Source organism: Sorex fumeus, unplaced genomic scaffold (genome assembly GCF_029834395.1).
Source record: "Sorex fumeus unplaced genomic scaffold, SorFum_2.1 ptg000006l, whole genome shotgun sequence".
Lineage (NCBI taxonomy): Eukaryota > Metazoa > Chordata > Mammalia > Eulipotyphla > Soricidae > Sorex > Sorex fumeus.
In genome coordinates, this window is record NW_026606063.1 from 22,581,339 (window position 1) to 22,596,741 (window position 15,403).

Here is a 15,403-nt window from a genome sequence, read left to right on the forward strand (position 1 = left end):
AAATAATCCTGGTCCTCATGTTTTCTGATTCAAAGATTTCTTCCCTGTAGAATAATACACTAAAACTCTTGGGAATTTGGAGATGGTTTGGAGTGAGGTGTGGGGAAAGCAGTTCTGAAGATGAGCTGGAATATGCCAGTATGCAACTGTTACAATTTTATTCACAAAGGCGTATAGGCAGCCCATTGATTACATGAAGGCAGTACTCTGACATTCTAAATTCCACGATGGCTGATATGTGCTGACTACATGTAGTGCCATCTGTCAGCTCTGTGTTCTGGCTCCTAATCCAGTAAGGTAATTTACAGGTGGAAAATATCAAGAACTTTTCATTCAAGTGTACCTAGATATGTGCTATTAGAGACGTACTGTTCTTGACCTTGAAGTGAGAGAAAAATTGAAGATTTTACCTTCAGGGAGACATAATCTAGTGATGAATACAGATGTGGAATCACAAATACATTGAAGCCTGAATGGGACACCTGTTCTAATGCATACCCCAAACACACAGAATCACGTTCTGATTTTGATATGAGATAGATTATAACTTTCCCAGGTTAAAATGGGGAGGTGGGGGTGGGAGGGATACTGGGATCCTTGGTGGTGGGAAATGGGCACTGGTTGAGGGATGGGTATTTGATCATTGTATAATTGAAACCCAAGCACAAAATTTGTAAGTCTACAACTGTACCTCACGGTGTCTCACTAATAAAAATAAATAAAAATAAATAAATTTAAAAAAAAACAAAAAATTTTCCTTTTTTTTTTTTTTTTTTTTGCTTTTTAGGTCACACCCGGCGATGCACAGGGGTTATAACTGGCTATACACTCAGGAGTTACTCCTGGCGGTGCTCAGGGGACCATATGGGATGCTGGGAATCAAACCCAGGTCGGCCATGTGCAAGGAAAACACCCTATCCACTGTGCTATCTCTCCAGCCCTCCATTTTCTTTTTTTGTTATTATGCCGTCTTTCTCATACTTACATAAAGGGATAAACACAACAAGGAGACCTCAAGATTCTAGGCCCCTGTTTGCTATTAACAGTCTTCAAATGATTTATGATGGACAAAAGGGTTATATGAGAGAACAATTCTTTATGTTAAACCATCAGCATTTTGGTATTGTCTGTTGCCATTACTACAGTGCACATAGTCTATGCTGATACATCCAGAAAGAAAAAAATATCGCTTTCTTTGTTTCTTCTCCTATACTTTGCAATTTTCAATATTCTTTAATCCAGGCCTTGCTTTCTTTATTCTTTTGAAATACCACACAGAAAGAATAACAAAATTTTCTACTCCTTTGGATATTGAAAGTTTTTCAGGAATAAACATTCTTGAACTCTCTGTGCCAAAATTCTCAACCTTTTAACACTTAAGGACTGGCACCATCATGCATACCAGCTCATTAAACAGCAATTTATACCAAGCCCAGGGCCTTTCAACAAATTTCGACATCTGCATTTGCAAGCTAGACTTGATCCATGGTTGAAGATAACTGCCTTATGATATTTGATTCTATAAATTAAATACCTTCTTAGAATAATTTTTCCCTCGGATTCTATAACATCATACTTTATAAAGTAATTTTAAACTAAGAATATAAAGTAAATCCTGTTATTATGAATGGCTATTTATAAATTGTTATATAGTTTTCTAACATTTTAATATAATAGTGAATACACAATTATTTGACTGGATAAAATGATTGGGTCCAAAATATCTCTAGTAATGGATAGTAAATACTTTGAAGAGGTTCTTAGAAGGTTAAAGTTTTTAAAAGTTTAGCTAAGTCACATTGGCAATTAATATTAAATGTTCACTTTTATTTTTTAATTGTTTATGTTTGAATATTTTATTAATTAACTATATAATAGTGACTATCTCAATATAATATGGCTATTTTAAAAGTAATAAAATTTTATTTTATTTGTTATATTTATAGCATCATTGATTTTATTCATAACCTCAATAGAATCACCAGCATTCTCAATGTATAAAGAAAGAATGAGTCAGAGAAATAAAGAATGATTTTGCCATTGTGAAAAATCTCTAAATATAGGCAAGCTGAATAAGAAGCAATTAGCCTGCACCTATAAAAATGTCTCAGGTAAAATGTTGCTATTTTCTAAACCAGAACAAATACCACCAAAAAAGTGTCACAGTTAATGGAATACATTTAGTTCTGCATATTGCATAAAAAGGGCTCAATTTTGTCATTTTATCTTCCCTTTTAGAAACCTTATTCTTCTTTTTATTTATTGTTCTCAATTACCATTTACTGAATTCACTCCATGTGCCTGTATATATAGATGCTGGCCCATGTGACGCTTCCAGCCCAAAGAAAAGTGGAATATTTCAGACTGCTACCTAATCTTGTCTGCTAGATGTTCTGTGTCTGCACATAATGGAAACCCTGTTGCGTTCTTATGGATTTTTTGAAACTTACTGTTTATTTCTAAAAATGTGTTTTTATTTACTTTTTAAGATATGTTTTATTCTATTTAGTGCCTCTGTTCATTGGCGTTTTCAAATAGTTGCTCCCACTTTGATCGAACACAAGATATTTTGAGTACAAGAAATTTCTCTATTTTCCAACACTTAGCAATTTAAATGGAAAATTTCCAGATTTGACTTGTCAGAATTTTAATCCCTTGTCTCTATCCCAATCCATCCATTAACAATCAGAATTATTGTTCAACTACTATTAATATCATCTTTTGTTTTTCCATTGGTGCTTTACTGCCTTTTGATTTTTCCTTTTACAACTTTTTTCTCTTTTGGTTTTGCTGAGCCTAACAACCCCTCTCAACCTCCACACCCCCTCAAATACACCATTGTGTGTGCCCTAATGTTAGCCTATTAACTGATAACATGGTTTGAGGTTAGGACTCAAGGCAGTGGACATGATGGAAGTCTCAAGGTTTGTTTCAAGGTCTCAACCTTGTTGTTCTTGATTGGGCCATAGTCAGCAATGTTCAGGGGTTCCTCCTGGTTTTTCACTCAGGAATCACTCCTGGCAGTGCTCAGGGGACAATATTGGATGTTGGGGTGATGAATAACATTGGGGTTGTCCTTGGTCCTCCCGCAGGGAGCTTAAGGTGTATTGAGTTGCCCCCCACAACAGTGCTCCTGAGTCACACACAATTCCATCAGGCCCTAATAATCAAGTATTGCTTTTCTCTTTCCTTTATGTCATTTTCATGGTTTAGCAATGTCCTTTTTGTATAGACACAGGAAGACAATTTATGCTATGCTTTGTAACATGGAAGTTAATTGGCTCCAAAATAGTAGTTACTCCTGGGCATCCATATTTAAACCTCAGTTGCCCTTAGTTCCCAGCACTCCAAAAACAGGGTCCAAACAAAGGGACTTGGTGGACCCAGGGCAAACTGTAACCTACACTGGCATTTAAAGGAGACAAGTTAAGCACCACAAATGTAATAAGTTAAGATCACAGTCATGAAAGAAACTCTGTCATGACCCAAAAAAATGTCACTGAATAGGGACCCACCCTGCTGGGGTTAGGAAAGACTTACCTGAACTGAGGACTGTGGTCTGGAATATATATCATAAGATATCTGCAGGAAGAGCCAACCTTTAAGCCTAATATATCTCTTACTGCATTCATACAAGATGACTAGAAATATTATAAGAAGTAAATTTACTATGATTTTTTTAAATGGATTATTATCTGAGGAAAGGATAAAGCAAGACACCCTGAATAGAATCCCACCCTTGAGCAGATCTCCTAGTAATCTGGCCCACCCTTGAGTGGATCTCCTAGTAATCTGGAGTGCTGACCCCTCAAATGAGATTTTGTCCTTGAGTTAATGCCCTAGAATTTCCCCTGAAGGCGTGGCTTTACCTTTGTGTGTTGTTATGACAATGTTCAACCCCACCTATGTGCACCCCATCCTTCATAATTTCTATAAAACTATGCTCTAAGGGGACTATGATGAATACAAGGACTAAATGAGAACTGGTAGAGGACTTTGAGGTCTAAGAGTAGACTAGGATGATGAAACTATGATGACTCAGACTATGATTATGATTGTGCTATAAGGGAGAGGGCTGGAGCGATAGCACAGCAGGTAGGGCGTTCGCCTTACAAGCGGCCAACATGGCCGACCCGAGTTCGATTCCTCCGCCCCTCTCAGAGAGCCCGGCAAGCTACCGAGAGTATTCAATATGCCAGACACAGTAACAACAAAGTCTCCAATGGAGACGTTACTGGGCCCGCTCGAGCAAATCGACGATCAACGGGAGGGCTTATTATAAGGGGGAGATCAAACTATGCTGGGCAAGAGAGAGAAATAAACTGACTATCAACATGCAGAGTCTCCTGCCCCTGTGCCTGGCTGTCCTCACAGGGGCCCCTTGGAGGGGGACACGTTGAATTTTCCTCCCTGCCGTGAGCAGAGCTCTGGCAGCCGAAGACCTCCAGAACCAGCCACAACCATGCTGAGACCACTCTCCACAGGCATGATGGTACCGGCAGAGGAACAAAGGCATGCGGGTCCCGGGGCTGAGATCTCCAAGCCTGCTCGGATTGGGGCTGAGCATCCTCCACCCAGATCCTCCATATTCCAGTAGTCAGGGGTCACACCCACCAACTGAGCCCCCCCTCACTCGGCTCTGTGTAATGCCATCAATGGCAAAGATCCAGAGACTATAACATCCAGCTCCTGGAAGCGCAGGTGGCCGCGCGACATCTTATTATCTCATTCTTATTTTGGACAACCTGGCAGGCTACCAAATGTAACCTTCCCACATGGCAGAGTCTGGCAAACTCCCCATGGCATACCCAGTATGCCAAATACCAGTAACAATGATGGGTCTCATTCTCCTAACCCTGAAAGAGCCTTGAATATGGCACTTTAAAATCTCAGGGCTAGGACAAAGGAGTCATTACTGGGGCCTGCTCAAGATAATGGACGAACAACAGGATGATCGATCGAGAGCGGGATCATGATCAACATGCCTGAGGCCCTGTTTCTCCCTTACCCTGGTCTTTTGTGGTTTCATCACCATGGGCCGGTCAGGAATGTTTCTCATCCACCAAAAGCTCGAGTTCCCTGGTATGCCCCCACATTTTTCTTTGGCACCTCACACGGGTTATCAAACCCTAGTCTGTCACTTGCCAGGCAATCTCCCTACCTGTTTATTGCTCCAGCCCCATGGTCTCAACAGTTTTGTCTTCAAAATCTTCAACTCCTACTACTCAGAGTTAAGGTTACACATGGAACCTCCTCTAGAGGATCAAGTCTACCCACTTAAGGAAAATAAACTAAGACCATTGCATTGCCAGGCTGCCCACTAACAGAGAAGAAAAGTGAAAGAACTGGTATTAAGGAAATCAGGAGATTCTCCTTCTGCCACCACTTCCTGGGCTAATGTCTGAGCTCTTAGATTAACATGATTGCTGCTAACCATGGACCAATCTTACTGGCCCTTGCTTCCACTATCTTTGAGTGTTAACTTCATACTATTTTAATTTTTTTATTATCCAAAAAATGAGTTAAGTCATTCTTTGTCTGTTCCTCTCTGTCTCATTTCACCCATCAAGCTTAAAAGCCTGCCTCAAGTGCAGGGAGAGAGGGCAATTGGGCAATTGGGATAGAGAAGGGACCACTGTGACAATGATGGAGGAAGGGATCACTCTGGATGGGAGATATGGGAAGAAAGTGGGTAAAGGACCAAACATGATCTGTACTGCAAAACCATAATGTCCAAAAATGTGTGTGTGGGAGAAAGAAAGAGAGAGAGAGACAGGAGACAGGAGAGAGAGAGGGGAAAGAGAGAGAGAGAGAAAGAGAGAGAGAGAGAGATTGTTCCTGCCAAAGATGCAAGCCTTGGGGGATTGGGAGGGATACTGGGAACATGGCTGATGACAAATGTTTACTAGTTGAGGGATGGATGATCAAACATTGTATGACTTAAACCTGATTATGAAAGCTTTGTAACTATATGTCTCATGGAGATTTGATAAGAAAACATTTTTAAAAACATGATTGCTAATATCTGAACTTTCCAATATGTGGTGTGTGTTCTGTATGCAACACATAAAGATATAATGTGTATGTGGATGCCGTTGTGTGTGTACATATATATGTATATATATACATATAGATGCATATACATAAGGCTGCCCACTTCTGAGTGAGTTGTCATGGGAATATGAATACATGGGCATGCTGATAAATGAGGATATAGGCATATGCTTGGGGGAAAGCCTTTGTATGCTGAGAATGATCAGTCTGTAAATATTTAGAGACTAAATTATTCTATTTGTTCAATTCCATAAATATTTATGGCATAATTTATTGATAATTAGAATTATAATAACTTGTAATAATGTCAATAAGGGAAAACTTTCTTTAGAATATTTATGAAAAGAGGGCTTTGTCTCAGTAGTTGCTTGGGAATCATACCTGAGACAGCTACTCTTTCAGATAGTTTAAAATTATTCTAGCCTTCATTATCATGCACCTATACTTTACATTCTATAGTTCACTACCTGAGGGTCCACTGTCTAATTAGCAGCATCTAATTAGATACTGCTACCACCGCACTGACTTTATCAAAGACTTTTTGTGTTGAAAACTGCCCTTCTCCTTAGTGCCATGGCTCTTATTTCACATATGTCCACTATTATTCTATTTTGATGCCCAGGCCTTTAAAAATTTCTTTATTTTGATCATATCATTACAACAGTGTCAACATTTAGGGGTTGATATATAAAATTACTGCAGCTTTAGTATTTCGCAATGCCTTTTCAGCAATTCTAATTGTTGGGGAGCAGAAATTCTAAACAATAATGGTGCATCTTTTCTTGAAATAATGTAATGTAGAGAAGAGTTAAGTAGAAATCATCTGCCTCACAGGCATTTGGAGGGGTGGGAGGGGGGTATATTGGGGTTCTTGGTGGTGAAAAATGAGTACTGGTGAAGGGAAAGTTGTTTGATTATTGTATGACCGAGACTTAAACCTGAAAGCTTTGTAACTTTTCCCACAGTGATTCAATAAATAAATATAAGAAGAAAAAAAATACTGCAACTTTATGGTTGCAAGTGCTCTCTACAGCCACTACCACTCACCTTATCTCACTTCCATTTTATCTCTTCCCTATCTTTCCCCTTGCCAGGACTGCTTGTCATCATTTGATACTGTTTATTCCTTTCTTTTGGTTTTGTTTCTCTTTGTGTATGTTGGGGGGTGTGGTTTAGACCACAAGCAGCAGTATTAAGGGTATACTGGATATGTTCTTGGGGATCACTCTTACAAATGTGCCAGGAACCATATACAGTGCAAGAAATCAAAATGTGCTTGGGCGTGTGCAAGGGAAGCACCTTAATAACTGTAATCCCTCTAATGCCGAGAGAACTTTCTAATGATAGTTTTGTCTCTATCTTGGACCATATTCTCAATTGATATATCTATGGGAACCACCCCTACACCAGACAGTGAGGAACAGAAACATTCTTCTCATAAAATTTTTATCTTGGGGACTGGAGCAATAGTACAGAGGGTAGGGTGTTTGCCTTGCATGAGGTCAACCTGGGTTCGGTTCCTAGCATCCCATATTTCTGAGTGCAAAGCTAGGAGTAACCCCTGTGTATCTTCAGGTGTGACCCCCAAAGAAAAAATAATAATCTTAATTTACATAATAGTTGAATTATTGTATGTTGAAAACTCAACTATCAATAGCTTTGTAAATCATGGCTCTTTAATAACATTTAAAAGAATAGTTAAGTTGCTTTACAAAGAACATTGCAACCCTTCTGTACCTGAAGTTAAAACACAGCAACCCATTAAGCATTTTCAAATGCATTATCTGACTTAATGAATTGTCTGAAATTTATGCTAGCAACTCTCCCTCCTAAAGAGAAAAGATTCACCTAAGGCTCTTGGAGTGTGTCTGGGCAGAGAGGTATTTGAGAGGTTACCCGCATCCTATCCAATTCTGTGGACAGCCACAAGATTTCTCATCAAGTTGCTTGTCTCTTTATTGGCAGCTTTGACTTGACCTTACAGCTGTGCATCTCAATTATCTCCAATCCATATGTTGTTAAGATGCTAATGGGGAGAAAGAGTCATTATCAGAAGAAAACAGTTCCCTACAGCATCCCCTCACCCCCTATCTTTGATTCTGCGTAAAGGTCTCTCTTGATCTCCTCCCTAGGCATTTGGAAGTGATGTAGGGAGCGGACCGACCTTGTTTCACTTTTCAGAAGGTGACTGCTTAAATACATAAGAAGATACATTTCTCCCTTTAAAAACAGCTTTACACATATTCAAATCACCCAGGTTACCTTTGAAAGGACTCTATTATGAAAACCAGCCTTCATGATTATAGGGCAGGAAGGAGGTGTGTTAAATCAGTTGCACAGAGAGCAGAAATGGGAAAGTTTTTATGAGGTTGATAAATTTGCCACCTTTATATATTTAATAAAAGTTTGTGTCTAAATTATGAGAATGTTCTTGAGGCATGAGGCATGAGTTTTGGGAGCCTTTAGTAGTTGGGGATATTTTAACTGCACAATAATAACTTGACTGGAACTTCTTTGAGTGGGTAAGTAGTAAAAATGACAAGGGGCATTCAGAGATGTTTTCATTGTGTCCATTCATCATCTGAAACTTTAATACAGCCAGGATTTACTGAAAGAATAACATACTCCTATATATTAAATGCTGGGAGTGTTATAACTTTGAATGTTCTTGGAAACTATCTATCCAATTACATATGTTCCTCCAGAAATTCAGCTGAGATTACTGGCATTGCACTTGATAGAAATGATTTCAGACTACTCCTTTTTTTGTAGATAATGACTTCTGTGTTTTCTCTCACTTTCTTTCTGGCATTTCTTATGGGTTACTCATAACCCTGAATCATTATTATGTGGGGTTTTCTGAGGCTAAAGAAAACTCCCGATGAGTTGTCTGGGAGAGGAAGAACCCAGATTTTCTTTCAGTGGCAGGTGCGTAAGAATAACATTGCTGTGTCCAAGTTAATTAATTGAATCACTGAATAGTGAAAGATATCATGAAGTTTAAATTCCCAACAACAACAAAGACAAAGCAGGGGCTCGAGAGGTTGTACAATTGGTAAGGCAGTTGCCTTGCACACAGCTTACCCAGGATGCAATTCTTGGTATCCCCTACCAGGAGTTATATCTCAACCCCTGCCAGGAGTTATCCCTAAGCACAGAGCCAGGAGTAAGCCCTGAGCACTGCCAGCTGTGGTTTGCCCCCTACCCTGAAGAAGTTTATTTAAAAAAATAAAATACAAAGAAAAACAATACTTATATTCCAGATTGGCTGTGACATTTATTCTGCAGCTTTAGCAAGCCACAGTCTCTCCCCAGTCCTAGGGTCCTTAGGCAAAATTAAGCACAATTTTGTAGCAGTTGCCTTTTGAATATAGTTATGGGGTAAAGATACAAGTTCTTTAAGTATTATACATACTATACATTTGCTCGTTATAGCCATAATTTATTAACTTAAACAATATAATTAAGGTCTTTCTGGGTACCAGGCATTATATTTAGCAGTATGTCAGAGTAAAAAAAATGAAAACAGGTTGTCCTCATGAAAATTGTTCTCTGTAGCATGGATAACAATTATATAATAGGAAATCATGTGTCTAGTATGGGGCAAAATGTAATTTAAAATATAAACAGGAATGAAAGACTCCATGTGCAACAGAACCTTTGTGTAGGCTACTGAAATGCAGAGTTTGTGCCTGGATCTGCCAGGTTCTGGTGAACTTCAGTGGAAGCTTCAGGAAACCTTAGAGTCTTATCACACCATAGGATCACACTCATATCACTCTGGAGTAGACTGGAGAAAGAGTGCTGAAATATTCCATTTGAAACCCAGATGGGTAACACACAGGATTGTACATTTTGTGCTGACTGTGCAATTCTGGGTCCTATTGTGGCTTCCTCTAGGTTTACAAGAAGGCAACCCATGGTCTACTAAGAATTCAGCAATTTGTGAAAGCCAGAGGCAAAGATAGCTTTGAGAGGAGCTAGTAAATTGTATGCCTAGCAGGAGACAGATTACAATCACCCCTAAAAATCAATACATTATTTTACATACAAATTAATTTTAAATTAATATAAATAAGAGTTCAATGGCTGATTCTTCAGAAGCTAGATATATAAATCTAGAATTCCCAGATGTTAGGATCTAGGTTAAATGTAATTAGATCTAGGTGTAAAGTAATTGCATTTAGATTCAGTCTAATATCCTAGGGAAAACTTGTGTTTGGGGGTAGGTATTATCATATATTTTTCAATGAGCAGTGTTGGGTATGATTACTATCTTCATTTTATTGTAGACTATAACCTAAAAGCTTAAGGAGGTTAAGTGGTTTGCATAAGGGTCATACAGTTTTGTGCAATGGGGTTTCCTGTTGAGATTCTGCTTAGAGTCACCCCATAAATAAACATAAATGTGAGGATGAGGTCCAGAGCACCAAATATGTTCTGGGAAAGTCCATCAAGGAGGTTACTTCCTTTAAACAAACTGAAGAGTGAAGTCACACTTTGCAGGAATAAGAATGTCCCTATCAGCTATAAAGATTCCTTTGGGCAAAGACACCGAGGGGAGGGGTATTGAGCAGCACTGAACACAAAGGTCCCAAGTCTGGCTTCTCAGGTTTGGGACTCGGAGGCGTCAGTGCAACCTGAGTTTACTGGGCAAGGAGTGATCTCTGTCCTTATGTCCTTCCTAGTGAGGGATTTTTTTATTCTTTTAAGTAGAGTCATGACAAATTTGGAGTTTAATACAGAAATGTATTTATATAGTTTTATAGAGAAAGGCAAATACCCCATGTGGATTATAAAGGAGGAATACTTAAATAGGAGACTCTCCTAAGGCTAGGGGAGCTACTAGAGAATAAAGAGATGACTGATGACTTGGAATTTCTTCTGAACATTTAAATAATGTGTGACCTGAGGGAAGTGCATATGCATTGTTTAAAAGAAGCCCCAGGGAGCAAAGAGGGTAGCAGTGCAGAAAGTGACTGGGACTTTGTCTCTTTTGTTTGGAATCTACCGGGAAGACATCATCGTTCGTTTGTTCGTTCATTCGGGTAGAAGGTGCTTTACCATTGCATTTTCCCATGTGTATGGATTTATGTACTCATGAACACACAGGTAGCACTCAGGGTCGGCAAACAGAGACAGAAGACTCCAAGATTTCTTTGGAAAAGGAAATGTGCCCAGCATATTGATATACCTAGCATATATATATACTGCGTGTCTATATATGTATATACAGTTGCTGACAACTTTCATTAAAGTGATTTACTGAATCATTGATTGATTCACTGAACAAATAACATGGACTTGCAACAACATAGAAGGAATTTGGGGTGATCCTACTGAGGAAAGTCTAACAGAAAGTGCAAGAGGAATACTGGATGATTGTTCTTAAATATGTACTACAAATAGCTGGGGCTGGAGCGATAGCACAGCGGGTAGGGTGTTTGCTTTGCACTCTGCTGACCCTGGTTCAATTCCCAGCATCCCATATGGTCCCCTGAGCACTTCCAGGAGCAATTTCTGAGTGCAGAGCCAGGAGTAACCCCTGAGCATTGCCAGGTATGATCCAAAAAGAAAAAAAATAGCCAAAACAAATAAACTAATAAATCACAACTCAACTAACTTAGAGTCTGTGAAAAGCAAGATACTTGCCAGAGAGGAAGAGATGGGGAAAGATTATTGTTACAAGAAGGGAGGATAAAATATAACATATTTTAATATTTTAAAAATAAAGTGAGAATTTGAAATATTCATACCTAAACACAAAATTCTTTCTATTGTTCAGAACCTCTTAAAGAGAAATCTGAATCCCAAAGTCTGGTGGTGGATGGAGAACTAAAGATGATCTTTAGGGTCTGAGCGACAAAAATGGAGAACAGTTTGTTTATTTGGAGAGGAAGACTTGGACCAGAGCATACAATACTCAGGGCTTACTCTTGGCTCTGTGCTCAGGGATCAATACTGGTGGTGCTAGGAGGACCAAAATAGGTTCCAGGGATCAAAATGGGATTAAACTACAAACAAGTCAAGGGGTTTATCTTTTGTAACATTTCTCCAGATCAAGAGGACATTTTTCTAGTTTAAAAAGTTCAGGATAATTTGGGAGACTTGTTAAAACCACGATATAGGTAGGGACAAGAGAGATAGTAGAAGGGTTTCGGCACATGCCTTGCATTTGGGAAACCCAGCTTGATCTCCAACACTGTATTACCCTTCAAGCATGTCTAGGTAAAGGTGCAGGTAATCCCTGGTATTACAGGACCAAATTGGCATCATTTTCTTGTCTTACTAAAGATGAACCACTGGGCAGGTAGGCTGACATTTATTGGCAGCCCATACTCATCCAAAACTCATCCACATACTCATTCCACACTCATCCACAATATTACCTTGAGATCTTTATACCAGCTGTGTAACAATGAGATTATTTCACTAATCATTTAGAAATAATTCTGTCCAACTGTAAAATACATACAGTGTTTAGAAATGTTCTCTTACTAATCACACACTGTCCTCCCATTGCTCACTGATTTGCTCAAGAGAGCCCAGTAACATCTCCATTGTGACACTTGTCACTGTGTTTGGCATGTTAAATACGTCATGGATAGCTTGTCAGGCTTTGCCATGTGTGTGGAATACTCTCGGTAGCTTGCTGGGCTCTCAGAGAGGGGTGGAGGAATCAAACCTGTGTCGGCCGAGCCGGCAGTGTGCAAGGCAAATGCCCTACCACTGTGCTATCGCTCCAACCCTATCAAATTAGACATATTACATGTCCTAAGGGAAATAACTGACAATCATATAGCACTTTCCTAAATGCTTTATTGTTTTCCTTGGAATTGTCACCTGGTTCAGCTCCAGTTCTGTAACATTAGATAGTTAATGGTCACTAAAGCAATTTATCAAAGAATTTATTCATCTAAATCTTTTAAAAGCCTATATCATACTTAGAAAGTTAACAGCAACTAGTTGTTACTGGGGATATTTTAATATTCTTTGTACTTTTTTCGTTACATTTTATGAATATTAAATTTCACTGTAATGTGTAGTATGAATATCAAGAACTTTGATGAATACCTGGATTGTCTCTCAAAGTGCATTTTAAATATAATATGCCTTCCCTCTTCTCTGTTTCTACTTTTCTGAAGGGGAAATTGAGGGAGTTGAACAGAGTACATCTGGATTTTGTGCTTGGAAAGTGTTGTGTGTTCAGATCTTACATGTTCACCATACAATCTATCCTGCAACACTCACACATATCTGCCCAGCCTGATGCAGGCAGAGGCTCCTCCATTTTTGAATAATCCACACAAATCATTCTTCACAGAGTAGAATGATATTGTTTCTCATCTCAAAAGACTCCCACTTATTCTTCTAAGATATTAAAGTGGTGTTGTGTCTCTATCATCATTTCCGTTGGTACTGTATAATTAAAGACAAAGAGTAATTGAGTTTCCTTACTGTAATATAAATTGGTGGACAGGTCTACCTATTATACAACATAGGCCAAAATAAAAGTGGCTTTTAATTATTATAGCTAGTGTCTCCTAAAATACATTATAGGCAGCTCTTTATGATTTTCCTTACACACAGTCTATGAAACTGACCCTAAGAAACTAGGAATCACAAACTCCTGAACAAGGTCACTGGTCCTTGTCTTTCTCTCCCCTCTACCCCAAAGCACAAGGATTAAGACAACTCATATTGACCTTACTTTATTTAGGAATTCAGAGAAAAGACAGATTGTGCCTCAGGAGATCAGCCAATTCATTATTCCACAGCCCCCACTATGCACTTTGCCCTTTTCTTCCTTGTTTTTCTCCTTATAAAAACTCCTTCTGTGACCAAGCAGACAAGTAGTTGTTTCTTAGGACAGAAGAAACTGTCTTTCAACCTGGAAGCTTGTTGATGAGTAATTCTCTTTCTCTCGATCAGTCTCCAGGTCTCTCATTTGATTGGCCCCTTGACAGGCAGTACAATGTAAACTACTCAGTAATATCTACAACATTATAAAACATATTTGTCATTTTGGCTAAGTAAGTCATGTCTGTGTGGATGTGGGCTTGAATGTACACACCTTTATAAGATCTTTGTATGAATGCTTACTTGGTCAATGAGATATGCACAGATATATTACTGAGCTATTCTCATTATTAGTGCATAACCAGGTTACTGTCCCCTTTCTCTCAGTAATGAAAGCATTTCATTAAGCCAGCTAAGTAAAAATGGTAGGAACCTAGATGGAAAAATATATTGAGTGGAATAGGTATAAAATATTTAGCTTTTGTGGTATGCCTGATAAGTGGTATGCAAAATATGAAAAATTACAAATTCAAAGAATACTTAACTGTTCTCAAAGAAACCAGAAATGCTATCAATTTTATAATTACTTCATTGAAACTCTTTAAAGTGAATCAATAATACAAATTGGTCATTTGATAAATCATTGAATGAGCAGATATTGACAATTTAGTTCACTTGGAGAGTTGATGGATGATCATTATAGCAATGTCACAGTGACCTTTCTAGTAACAATTTAGTTGGATGTTTCCTAGTATTTATTAGTAGATACCTGCTCAAAAGCATTTCTAGAAAGCGTGAGTTGGAAATTCAGAAATTTGCTTCATACAGGAAAAAGTCAGAAACAAAAGGGAGAAATTCATAACTTCAGACTTAAGGAAGTCTCAAAATTTCATGCCAGTTTGCAATAATTGTGAAGTCCAACCAGTCTAAAGCAAAAAAGAGCCCTGGGCATGTAGTCTTTTTTCCCCCGAATTTTACTCTTTCAAGCAAATGAAATTCTTTTCAGGAACAAAGATAATTTACATAAGGGAAAGTCAATGAGCAATATCTAACAGAACAAAAGTTTCCCTTTCTCACCATCTTTTCTGTTTACTTTTTACTTCACTTCTTTCCTGGCCTTCCCCTCTGCTTTTCATTGCTGGCCTCTGCTTTTCTTTACTTCCTTTTATTTCCCTTAGAATCATAATAATTCAACATAAAAAGCCTAAAGACTATCTGTTCAGACCTCTTTCTTTTCACTATTGAGAAAACAGGCTCAAATCTTCAATTTCTTGTCCCACAATAGCACACAATGAGTTGTTGTGACTATCAGGAATGTCTCTGAACAGTGCTCCTCCCACCGGGTAATACTTCTGGGAATTGAGAAAATTTAAGTCAAATGGGAAAATTTCCCCTTATACTTTTCCTAGATATGAACCTAAACAACCAACTTCTTTAAATTTGAAATAATCTGAACTTGTGGAATTCAATTTCTGACCAGTCAAGCATAATTGTAACACATTGCTGATTTTTCTTATTAAACTTTCCACACACTTTGCTAAAGGATCGC